The sequence below is a fragment of the Dendrobates tinctorius genome, unplaced genomic scaffold (genome assembly GCF_039654945.1).
Source record: "Dendrobates tinctorius isolate UK_male_01 unplaced genomic scaffold, ASM3965494v1 ptg000143l, whole genome shotgun sequence".
In the NCBI taxonomy this organism is placed as follows: Eukaryota; Metazoa; Chordata; class Amphibia; order Anura; family Dendrobatidae; genus Dendrobates; species Dendrobates tinctorius.
Window position 1 is genome coordinate 12,167,702 of NW_027361810.1, and position 13,531 is coordinate 12,181,232.

General features: G+C 41.2%; 1 long non-coding RNA gene across 1 annotated transcript in view; it reads left to right on the forward strand.

The window, feature by feature from the left end:
• The first annotated feature begins 3,983 nt into the window (after positions 1 to 3,983).
• LOC141049240 (uncharacterized) overlaps positions 3,984 to 13,531 on the forward strand; it is a 32,066-nt gene continuing 22,518 nt past the window's right edge. Inside the window, exon 1 of the long non-coding RNA XR_012220300.1 lies at positions 3,984 to 4,131. This is a non-coding gene — a long non-coding RNA (uncharacterized lncRNA). The remainder of the gene's footprint in view (positions 4,132 to 13,531) is intronic.

Genomic DNA, 13,531 nt, shown 5'->3' on the forward strand with positions numbered 1-13,531 from the left:
ACTTTCTAGGATCTTATTCCTGACAGTATCACAGGACAGGACTTCCTTATTGATGAGCAGGCAGCACCGCGCACACCACAGATGGTAGATGGTCACCACATTTATTATATACAGAGAGCTTCTGTCATACGCCCTAAGCTTAGGTTGGAAGTCTCCGTATAGCAGCTGACCATACGACTGTCCCACCAGGTGCGGCAACTTTAGGGACAAGGACACAGACTCCCATACCTCCTCCCATATAACTACTATAATACTGCCCCTATGTACAAGAATATAACTACTATAATACTGCTCCTATATACAAGAATATAACTACTATAATACTGCTCCTATGTACAAGAATATAACTACTATAATACTGCCCCTATATACAAGAATATAACTACTATAATTCTGCCCCTATGTACAAGAATATAACTACTATAATACTGCCCCTATGTACAAGAATATATCTACTATAATACTGCCCATATATACAAGAATATAACTACTATAATTCTGCCCCTATGTACAATAATATAACTACTATAATACTGCCCCTATGTACAAGAATATAACTACTATAATACTGCTCCTATGTACAAGAATATAACTACTATAATACTGCTCCTACGTACAAGAATATAACTACTATAATACTGCCCCTATGTACAAGAATATAACTACTATAATACTGCTCCCTATGCACAAGAATAGAACTACTATAATACTGCTCCTATGTACAAGAATATAACTACTATAATACTGCCCCTATGTGCAAGAATATAACTAGTATAATACTGCCCCTATGTACAAGAATATAACTACTATAATACTGCCCCCTATGTACAAGAATATAACTATTATAATACTGCCTCCTATGTACAAGAATATAACTACTATAATACTGCCCCTATGTACAAGAATATAACTACTATAATACTGCGCCTATGTACAAGAATATAACTACTATAATACTGCCCCTATGTACAGGAATATAACTACTATAATACTGCCCCCTATGTACAAGAATATATCTACTATAAGACTGCCCCTATGTACAAAAATATAACTACTATAATACTGCCCCCTATGTACAAGAATATAACTACTATAAGACTGCCCCTATGTACAAGAATATAACTACTATAATACTGCCCCTATGTACAAAAATATAACTACTATAATACTGCGCCTATGTACAAGAATATAACTACTATAATACTGCTCCTATGTACAAGAATATACTGTAACTACTATAATACTGCCCCTATGTACAAGAATATAACTAGTATAATACTGCCCCTATGTACAAGAATATAACTACTATAATACTGCCCCTATGTACAAGAATATAACTACTATAATACTGCCCCCTATGTACAAGAATATAACTACTATAAGACTGCCCCTATGTACAAGAATATAACTACTATAATACTGCGCCTATGTACAAGAATATAACTACTATAATACTGCCCCCTATGTACAAAAATATAACTACTATAATACTGCCCCTATGTACAAAAATATAACTACTATAATACTGCGCCTATGTACAAGAATATAACTACTATAATACTGCTCCTATGTACAAGAATATAACTACTATAATACTGCTCCTATGTACAAGAATATAACTACTATAATACTGCCCCCTATGTACAAGAATATAACTACTATAAGACTGCCCCATGTACAAAAATATAACTACTATAATACTGCTTCTATGTACAAGAATATAACTACTATAATACTGCCCCCTATGTACAAGAATATAACTACTATAATACTGCTCCTATGTACAAGAATATAACTACTATAATACTGCCCCTATGTACAAGAATATAACTACTATAATACTGCCCCCTATGTACAAGAATATAACTACTATAAGACTGCCCCATGTACAAAAATATAACTACTATAATACTGCTTCTATGTACAAGAATATAACTACTATAATACTGCCCCCTATGTACAAGAATATAACTACTATAATACTGCTCCTATGTACAAGAATATAACTACTATAATACTGCTCCTATATACAAGAATATAACTACTATAATACTGCTCCTATGTACAAGAATATAACTACTATAATACTGCCCCTATATACAAGAATATAACTACTATAATTCTGCCCCTATGTACAAGAATATAACTACTATAATACTGCCCCTATGTACAAGAATATATCTACTATAATACTGCCCATATATACAAGAATATAACTACTATAATTCTGCCCCTATGTACAATAATATAACTACTATAATACTGCCCCTATGTACAAGAATATAACTACTATAATACTGCTCCTATGTACAAGAATATAACTACTATAATACTGCTCCTACGTACAAGAATATAACTACTATAATACTGCCCCTATGTACAAGAATATAACTACTATAATACTGCTCCCTATGCACAAGAATAGAACTACTATAATACTGCTCCTATGTACAAGAATATAACTACTATAATACTGCCCCTATGTGCAAGAATATAACTAGTATAATACTGCCCCTATGTACAAGAATATAACTACTATAATACTGCCCCCTATGTACAAGAATATAACTATTATAATACTGCCTCCTATGTACAAGAATATAACTACTATAATACTGCCCCTATGTACAAGAATATAACTACTATAATACTGCGCCTATGTACAAGAATATAACTACTATAATACTGCCCCTATGTACAGGAATATAACTACTATAATACTGCCCCCTATGTACAAGAATATATCTACTATAAGACTGCCCCTATGTACAAAAATATAACTACTATAATACTGCCCCCTATGTACAAGAATATAACTACTATAAGACTGCCCCTATGTACAAGAATATAACTACTATAATACTGCCCCTATGTACAAAAATATAACTACTATAATACTGCGCCTATGTACAAGAATATAACTACTATAATACTGCTCCTATGTACAAGAATATACTGTAACTACTATAATACTGCCCCTATGTACAAGAATATAACTAGTATAATACTGCCCCTATGTACAAGAATATAACTACTATAATACTGCCCCTATGTACAAGAATATAACTACTATAATACTGCCCCCTATGTACAAGAATATAACTACTATAAGACTGCCCCTATGTACAAGAATATAACTACTATAATACTGCGCCTATGTACAAGAATATAACTACTATAATACTGCCCCCTATGTACAAAAATATAACTACTATAATACTGCCCCTATGTACAAAAATATAACTACTATAATACTGCGCCTATGTACAAGAATATAACTACTATAATACTGCTCCTATGTACAAGAATATAACTACTATAATACTGCTCCTATGTACAAGAATATAACTACTATAATACTGCCCCCTATGTACAAGAATATAACTACTATAAGACTGCCCCATGTACAAAAATATAACTACTATAATACTGCTTCTATGTACAAGAGGGGCGCGGTAATGACGCAGTCTCTAAATATAACCGTTCATCAACCTCTGCTCAGGGTCCCTTAGCAAACCGGACGGGGGCCTCTACTACCGCCTGTAGCGAGGTGGCGCCCCCTGGGGCCGGTGATGACAGGGCCGCAGCTGTGGGAGAAGGCAGGGGGGCAGTGTCCTGACCGCTGTAAAGGAATGGTCTGTCGTCGCTGCGATCGCCTGAGGTAGCCGCCTTGTCACAACAGGGTGGGAAGCAGCGGGAGTCGCTGTATGGGACCGTATGTGGGGAGCGGCCGCCGGTGCAAGTCTCTCATGTGTCACTAGTCGGTGAGTCCGCAGCTTTCCTTTCACAGGCCCCTGTCGGTCTCTCCACAACACACCGTCTGCTCCCTCGGTCCTCTCTGTCTCACCCGGCTTCCTGTCTGTTGTCCTGCTCTCTGTCAGCTGCCACTTCAGCGCGCCCCCTACTCCTTTTAAGCTTGCGCCACCCCCTGTTTCCCTGACAACTTCAGTCAAGTCTTTCCTTTTACTGTCTTCCCAGTATCGTTCCCTCAGGAACCCTGATGGCGGTCCCCTTGGTACCTGTCCTTTCACTGTCTGGGAGTCCTCCTCCCCACACTATTATTACTCTGGATGGATGAAAGCAAGATTTACTACAAGACCAATATTTCTAATGTTACCCGTGGCTGCTGGGGTAAGTGATGGAGTCAGCGACTTTGTGCTTCTTCACAACTCTTAACAGTATGAGTGTCTTGAGAACACAGATTCTGGTAACAACATAGCAGACAAAGCGGCCCATGAGCAGACAGGCCCTTCTGGCATTTGCCAGAATTGCCAGATGGCCAGTCCGGCCCTGGCTGGGAGCAATGAGGGCAATCTGAGCTACCACCCAGGGCCTGATGACAGCACACATGTCCTGACGGGGAGTTTTTCTGGCGCTGCGATGATACAGAATAGTAGCGTAGCTCCAGGGGAGCTCCTTTCACTCCTGCTATGATGGGCCGCCGTGATTACGTCATCAGCCGGTGTGCGCCACCATATGGCGCATCAGGGACCAGAGTAGAGCCCTGGAGGAACAGGTGCAGGGTGACTATGTGGTGTTTTTAATTAATATTTGCATGGAATGTGTGCCTGTATACTGTATATGGGCTATGTGAGGACTTGTACTGTATATAGGAGGCTATATGGAGATTCGTATTGTGTATAAGTAGCTATGTGTGGGCTCATGCTGTATATAGGAGGCTGTATGGGGGCTCGTATTGTACATAGGGAGCTATGTGTGGACTCATACTGTATATAGGAGGCTATATGGGGGCTCATAATGTATACAGGAGGTTATGTGGGGGCTCACATTGTATATAGAAGGCTATATGGGGGCTCATATAGTATATAGGGAGCTATGTGTGGGCTCATACTGTCTATAGGAGGCTATATAGGGGCTCATACTGTATATAGGAGGTTATATGGGGCTCTTCTGTATATAGGAGGCTATATAGGAGAACATACTGCATATAAGAGGCTATATGGGGCTCATACTGTATGTAGGAGGTTATGTGGGGGCTCATATTGTATATAGGGAGAAATGTGTGGGCTCATACAATATATTGGAGGCAATATGGGGCTCATACTATATATAGGAGACTATATGGGGTTCATTCTGTATATAGTAGGCTATGTTGTGGCTCATAATGTATCTAGGGAGCTATGTGTGGGCTCATACTTTAAATTGGAGGCAATATGGGGCTCAAACTATATATAGGAGGCTATATGGGGTTCATGCTGTATATAGGAGGCTATATGGGGCTCATACTGTACAGTATATAGGAGGCTATATGGGGCTCATGCTGTATATAGAAGGCCATATGGAAGAACATACTGTATATAGGAGACTATGTGGAGGCTCAAATTGTATATAGAGACCTATGTGTGGGTGCATACAGTATATTGGAGGCACTATGGGGGCTCAGCCTCATATTGTCTATAGAAGGCTATATGGGAGCTCATACTGTATATAGGAGGCTATATGGGAGTTCATACTGTATATAGGAGGCTATTTGGGAGCTCATACTGTGTATAGGAGGCTATATTGGGGTTCATACTGTGTGTAGGAGGCTATATAGGGCTCATATTGTATATAAGAGGCTATATTGGAGCTCATACTGTATGTAGGAGGCTATGTGGGGGCTCATATTTTATATAGAGAGCTATGTGTGGGCTCATACTGTGTATAGGAGGCTATATTAGGGTTCATACTTGGTGTATGAGGCTATATGGGGCTCACTGTATATAGAAGGCTATATGGGAGATCATACTGTATATAGGGGGCTATGTGGGGACTCATTTTGTATGTGGGGGCTTATACTATATATACGGGTATATCAGCATTCTTAATACTGCTCAATATTAAATCATACAATTAATATCAACAAATTATAATTAATAAGTTAATATTGAGCAGAATTGATTTCAGCCTATTGGTTCGGCCTTCACAACAGTCATAGTCTCTCATCTGGCCCCTTGGGTAAATGAATCTCTCACCCTTGCTCTCTATTATATATAGCGCTATGTTATTTATTGTGTTGTACAAAAGGGAGAAATTTGTGTGGCGTGCTACACGCGCCGCTGTCTTTGTCATTTCTATTTACAGATGTGCACCAGAGCACCTGTGTTTTGCTCACATGACCAATCACATGATCGATCAAAAGAGGATCATGTGACATGACACGCGATACATCAGGTACCGAGGGCGGGGAGGGCACCCGCCTTTACAAGGACCTCTGTACAGGTTATAATCTTTTATTGCCCACAAATACTCTTATGTAGAAGTCACAGACTTTGTTAAATATGGTAAATATGGTTCCCGAAAGGCAAACTTACGCACGTGGTCAAAATTATTGGTACCCCTTCCTCGTTTAATGACAGAAAAACCCACAATGGTGACAGAAATAACCTGAATCTGACAAAAGTAATAATAAATAAAAAATCTATGAAAATGAACAAATGAAAGTCAGACATTGCTTTTCAGCCATGCTTCATAGAATTTTTGGAAAAATAAAACTCCTGAAATAGGCCTTGAAAAGAAATGATGGTACCCCTGAAAATAATGTGACAAAAGGGACATGTTACGGCGTGTCCACTAATTAGCATCACTGGTGTCTACAATCCTGGAGTCAGTGAGTGGCCTGTATAGAGGCTCCAATACTCACTGTGCTGTTTGGTGACATGGTGTGTATCACACTCAACATGGACCAGAGGAAGCGAAGGAAAGCGTTGTCTCAGGAGATCAGAAAGAAAATTATAGACAAACATGTTACAGGTAAAAGTTATAAGACCATCTCCAAGCAGGTTGATGTTCCTGTAACTACTGTTACACATATTATTCAAAAATGTAAGCTCCATGGGACTGTAGCCGAGCTCCCTGGACGTGGCCGCAGGAGAAAAACTGATGACAAATCAAAGAGACGGATAATACGAATGGTAACAAAAGAGCCCAGACAAATTTCTAAACAGGTTAAAGGTGAACTTCAAGCTCAAGGAACATCAGTGTCCGATCGCACCATCTGCCATTGTATGAGCCAAAGTGGACTTCAGGGGAGACGACCAAGGAGGACACCATTGTTAAAAAAAAATCATAAAAAAGCCTGACTGGAATTTGCCAAACTACATGTTGACAAGTCACAAAGCTTCTGGGAGAATGTCCTATCGACAGACAAGACAAAAATGGAACTTTTTGGCAAGGCATATCAGCTCTATGTTCACAGATGGAAAAATGAAGCATATCAAGAAAAGAACACTGTCCCTACTGTGAAACATGGAGGAGGCTCTGTTATGTTCTGGGGCTGCTATGCTGCATCTGGCACAGGGTGTCTAGAATCTGTGCAGGGTACAATGAAATTTCAAGACTTTCAAGGGATTCTAGATAGAAATGTGCTGCCCAGTGTCAGAAAGCTTGGTCTCAGTCACCGGCCATGCGTCTTGCAACAAGATAATGACCCAAAACACACAGCAAAAAACACCCAAGAATGGCTAAGAGGAAAACATTGGACTGTTCTGAAGTGACCTTCTATGAGCCCTGACCTAAATCCTATTTAACATCTTTGGAAAGAGCTGAAACATGCCGCCTGGAAAAGGCAACCTTCAAACACGAGACAACTGGAGCAGTTTGCTCTTGAGGAGTGGCCAAAATATTTGTCGAGAGGCGCAGAAGTCTCATTGACGGCTACAGGAATCGTTTGATTGCAGTGATTGCCTCAAAAGGTTGTGCAACAAAATATTAAGTTATGGAACCATCATTTCTGTCCAGGCCGATTTCATGAGTTTTATTTTTTTTAATTCTGTGGAAGCATGGCGGAAAAGCAATGTCTGACTTTCATTTGTCCATTTTCCTAGATTTTTTATTTATTATTACTTTTGTCAGATTCAAGTTATTTCTGTCACCATTGTGGGTTTTTATGTCATTAAACGAGGGGTGCCAACAATTTTGACCACGTTTGTATAAATACTGTTCTCTGCTGCTCAGCCAGGAGGCCGCCTCCGTAATCTTACTCAGGAAATAGAATAAAGAAATGTACAGTTACAAAATAAAATCAGATTAAAAGTAGAATAATTATCACTATTAGCTTCTAATTAGTAAAAGTAAAAACAAAATAATCTAGGTCACACATTTCCTTTAACTCTGTAGATATCCGCGACTTCTCAGGGGACTGCAATAATAGGACATATTACATGTTTTTCCAACAAAGGACATTTGTGATGGTGATGTTGTGTGGGACACCCATTGAAAAACAGGGTTTTTTTCACCCCTGCACCCCTTTTCTGATGGCAGTAATTCTATGGTGTGGGCCCAGTTATGGCCGCCCCTCTGCAGCCCTATAACCCGGCCGCTGCTCTTAGGCTAGTTTCACACTAGCGTTTTTTTGCGCTGCGCCTCGTGCACATACCAAATGCATGCAAAAAACGCATCATGCGTTTTGCATGCGTTTGCTGTTTTTTTGCACATGCGATTTAACCAGTTTGTCACCATCTTAACTCAAAAAACGCACGCGATTTTAAACGCATGCGTGCACATGTCCTAGCGCTCCTGTGCGTTCCCATAGACTGTAATGCTGTTTTTTGCGCATTCTGTGCGCATGCGTTTTTTTGAGACAGGTCGGATGGACCAAAAATGCAACAGGTTGCGTCCGGCGTGCCTAGGCGCACACTACAAAAACGCACGCGCACGAAAACGCATACGAACGCGTGCATGCGCTAGACCATGCGCACCCATGTTAAAGATAGGGGAGCAATGCGAATTTGCACGATAGCGCACAAGGTGCAGCGCTAAAAAAACGCAAGTGTGAAACCAGCCTTAGTATTCAGGATATACAGTATAGTGTTACTGTGATTAAGATGTGAAGGATCAGGCTCCTAGTCCACTTCCCTCTGGTGGCTGCTGACTGCGCATGATGTGCTCCTCCAGGATTTATAGCAGCAGCTGCTAATCTCCTGACTCCTCAATGTTACATTGTATCATTACCTAACAGACATTGTATCACACATGGAAGTGACATGTAACATGCGTGTAATGTCTGCTGAAATGCATGTAGCCAAGCCACTTTATGCACATGGTCCATATATATCTACAGTTGTGGCCAAAAGTATTGACACCCCTGCAATTCTGTCGGATAATACTCAGTTTCTTCCTGAAAATGATTGCAAACACAAATTCTTTGGTATTATTATCTTCATTTAATTTGTCTTAAATGAAAAAACACAAAAGAGAATGAAGCAAAAAGCAAAACATTGATCATTTCACACAAAACTCCAAAAATGGGCCAGACAAAAGTATTGGCACCCTCAGCCTAATACTTGGTTGCACAACCTTTAGCCAAAATAACTGCGACCAACCGCTTCCGGTAACCATCAATGAGTTTCTTACAATGCTCTGCTGGAATTTTAGACCATTCTTCTTTGGCAAACTGCTCCAGGTCCCTGATATTAGAAGGGTGCCTTCTCCAAACTGCCATTTTTAGATCTCTCCACAGGTGTTCTATGGGATTCAGGTCTGGACTCATTGCTGGCCACCTTAGAAGTCTCCAGTGCTTTCTCTCAAACCATTTTCTAGTGCTTTTTGAAGTGTGTTTGTCCTGCTGGAAGACCCATGACCTCTGAGGGAGACCCAGCTTTCTCACACTGGGCCCTACATTATGCTGCAAAATTTGTTGGTAGTCTTTAGACTTCATAATGCCATGCACACTGTCAAGCAGTCCAGTGCCAGAGGCAGCAAAGCAACCCCAAAACATCAGGGAACCTCCGCCATGTTTGACTGTAGGGACCGTGTTCTTTTCTTTGAATGCCTCTTTTTTTCTCCTGTAAACTCTATGTTGATGCCTTTGCCTAAAAAGCTCTACTTTTGTCTCATCTGACCAGAGAACATTCTTCCAAAACGTTTTAGGCTTTTTCAGGTAAGTTTTGGCAAACTCCAGCCTGGCTTTTTTATGTCTCGGGGTAAGAAGTGGGGTCTTCCTGGGTCTCCTACCATACAGTCCCTTTTCATTCAGACGCCGACGGATAGTACGGGTTGACACTGTTGTACCCTCGGACTGCAGGGCAGCTTGAACTTGTTTGGATGTTAGTCTAGGTTCTTTATCCAACATCCGCACAATCTTGCATTGAAATCTCTTGTCAATTTTTCTTTTCCGTCCACATCTAGGGAGGTTAGCCACAGTGCCATGGGCTTTAAACTTCTTGATGACACTGCGCACGGTAGACACAGGAACATTCAGGTCTTTGGAGATGGACTTGTAGCCTTGAGATTGCTCATGCTTCCTCACAATTTGGTTTCTCAAGTCCTCAGACAGTTCTTTGGTCTTCTTTCTTTTCTCCATGCTCAATGTGGTACACACAAGGACACAGGACAGAGGTTGAGTCAACTTTAACCCCTTCCTGACATGAGACGTACTATCCCGTCCATGGGACCCGGGCCCCTATGCCCATGGACGGGATAGTACGTCTACCGCGATCAGCGGCGCCCACGTGGTGAGAGCCGCTGATCGCGGCCGGGTGTCAGCTGATTATCACAGCTGACACCCGGCACAATGTGTCAGGGGCGGTCACGGACTGCCCCCGACACGTTAACCCCTTGCACACCGCGATCAAACATGATCGCGGTGTACCGGGGGTTAAAGGGAAGCATCGGCAGGGAGGGGGCTCCCTCCGTGCTTCCCTGAGCCCCCCACGGCAGCGCAATGTGCAGCGCTGCTGCTGGGGGCTCCTTTCCTGCAGGCCTCCGAATCAAAGATGGTGACGGGGGCCTGCAGGAAGCTGGCTTCCTCAGTGCCTGCAAAGCGCAGGCATGAGGAAGCCTTCTGCACTGCCTGTGACAGATTGCTGATCTGTCACAGTGATCTGTGATGTGACAGATCAGCGATCTGTCACAGGACAGTGATGTCCCACCTGGGACTATTTAATAAAGTAAAAAAAAAAATAAAAAAAAGTGTTAAAATAAATAAAAAAAATCGCAAAATAAATTAGAAAAAAAAAATATTCCCCCAAATAAATCCATTTTTTAGAAAAAAAAACAAACAAAACAATAAAAGTACACATATTAGGTATCGCCACGTCCATAACGACCCGCCCTATAAAACTGTCCCATTAGTTAACCCCTTTAGCAAACCCCTTAAAAAATAAAAATAAAAAACGAAGCAAAAAATGATTTATTATCATACCGCCAAACAAAAAGTGTAATAACGCGCGATCAAAAAGACGCATATAAATATCCATGGTACCGCTGAAAACGTCATCTTGTCCCGCAAAAAACGAGCTGCCACACAGCATCATCAGCGAAAAAATAAAAAAGTTATAGCTCGCAGAATAAAGCTATGCAAAAATAATTATTTTTTATATAAAATTGTTTTCATTGCATAAAACCGACAAAACATAAAAAAAGACCTAAATGAGGTATCGCTGTAACCGTACTGACCCGAAGAATAAAACCGCTTTATCAATTTTATCGCACGCGGAACGGTGTAAACGCACCCCCCCAAAAGAAATTCATGAAACGCTGGTTTTTGTTCATTCTGCGTCCCAAAAATCGGAATAAAAAGTGATCAAAAAAATGTCACGTGCCCGAAAATGGTACCAATAAAAATGTCAACTCGTCCCGCAAAAAATAAGACCTCACATGACTCGGTGGGTCAAAATACGGAAAAATTAGAGCTCTCAATATGTGGTGATGCAAAAACTATTTTTACAATAAAAAGCGTCTTTTAGCGTGCGACAGCTGCCAAAAATAAAAACCGCCATAAATAGTAAATCAAACCCCCCGTTATCACCCCCTTAGTTAGGGAAAAATAATAAAATAAAAAAAATGTATTTATTTCCATTTTTCCATTAGTGTTAGGGCTAGGGTTAGGGTAGGGTTAGGGTTAGGGCTAGGGTTAGGGCTGAGATTAGGGTTAGGGGTGTGTTGGGGTTCGGGTTGGAGTTAGAATTGGGGGTTTCCACTGTTTGGGCACATCAGGGGCTCTCCAAATGCAACATGGCGTCTGATCTCAATTCCAGCCAATTCTGAGTTGAAAAAGTCAAATGGTGCTCCTTCCCTTCCAAGCTCTGCCATGCGCCCAAACAGTGTTTTACCCCCACATGTAGGGTATCAGCCTACTCAGGTCAAATTGCAAAACAATTTTTGGGGTCCAATTTCTCCTGTTACCCTTAGGAAAATAAAAAATTGGGGGCAAAAATATCATTTTTGTGGAAAAAAATGATTTTATTATTTTCAAGTCCGAGCGTTATAAACTTCTGTGAAGCACTTGGGGGTTCAAAGTGCTCACCACACATCTAGATAAGTTCCGTGGGGGGGCCTAGTGTCCAAAATGGGGTCACTTGTGGGGAGTTTCAATAGTTTAGGTACATCAGGGGCTCTCCAAACGCACATGACACCCGCAGACCATTCCATCAAAGTCTGCATTCCAAAATGTCACTGCTTCCCTTCCGAGCCCCGACGTGTGTCCATACAGTAGTTTTCTCCCACATAAGGGGTGTCAGCGTACTCATGACAAATTGGACAACAACTTTTGTGGTCCAATTTCTCCTGTTACCCTTGGGCAAATGAAAAAATTGGGGACTAATTGATCATGTTTGTGGAAAAAATACGATTTTTTTATTTTAATGCCCGGGCATTATAAACTTCTGTGAAGCCCTTGGGGGTTCAAAGTGCTCACCACACATCTAGATAAGTTCCTTAGGGGGTCTCATTTCCAAAATGGGGTCATTTGTGGGGGGTTTCCACTGTTTAGGTACATTAGGGGCTCTCCAAAGGCAACATGACACCTGCAGAACATTCCCTCAAAGTCTGCATTCCAAAACATCACTACTTCCCTTCCGAGCCCTGACGTGTGTCCATACAGTAGTTTTCTACCACATATGGGGTGTCAGCGTACTCAGGACAAATTGGACAACAACTTCTGGGGTTCAATTTCTCCTGTTACCCTTGGGAAAATAAAAAAATTGGCGACTAATTGATCATGTTTGTGGAAAAAATACGATTTTTTTATTTTCATGCCCGGGCATTATAAACTTCTGTGAAGCCCTTGGGGGTTCAAAGTGCTCACCACACATCTAGATAAGTTCCTTAGGGGGTCTAGTTTTCAAAATGGGGTCATTTGTGGGGGGTTTCCACTGTTTAGGTACATTAGGGGCTCTCCAAAGGCAACATGACACCCGCAGACCATTCCATCAAAGTCTGCATTCCAAAACGTCACTACTTCCCTTCCGAGCCCCGACGTGTGTCCATACAGTAGTTTTCTCCCACATATGGGGCGTCAGCATACTCAGGACAAATTGGACAACAACTTTTGGGGTCCAATTTCTCCTGGTACCCATGGGAAAATAAAAAAATGGTGACTAAAAGATCATGTTTGTGGAAAAAATATGAATTTTTTATTTTCATGCCCGGGCGTTATAAACTTCTGTGAAGCACTGGGGGGTTCAAAGTGCTCACCACACATCTAGATAAGTTCCTTGGGGGGTCTAGTTCACAAAATGGGGTCATTTGTGGGGGGTTTCCACTGTTTAGGTACATCAGGGGTTTTCCAATCGCGACATGGTGTCCGATC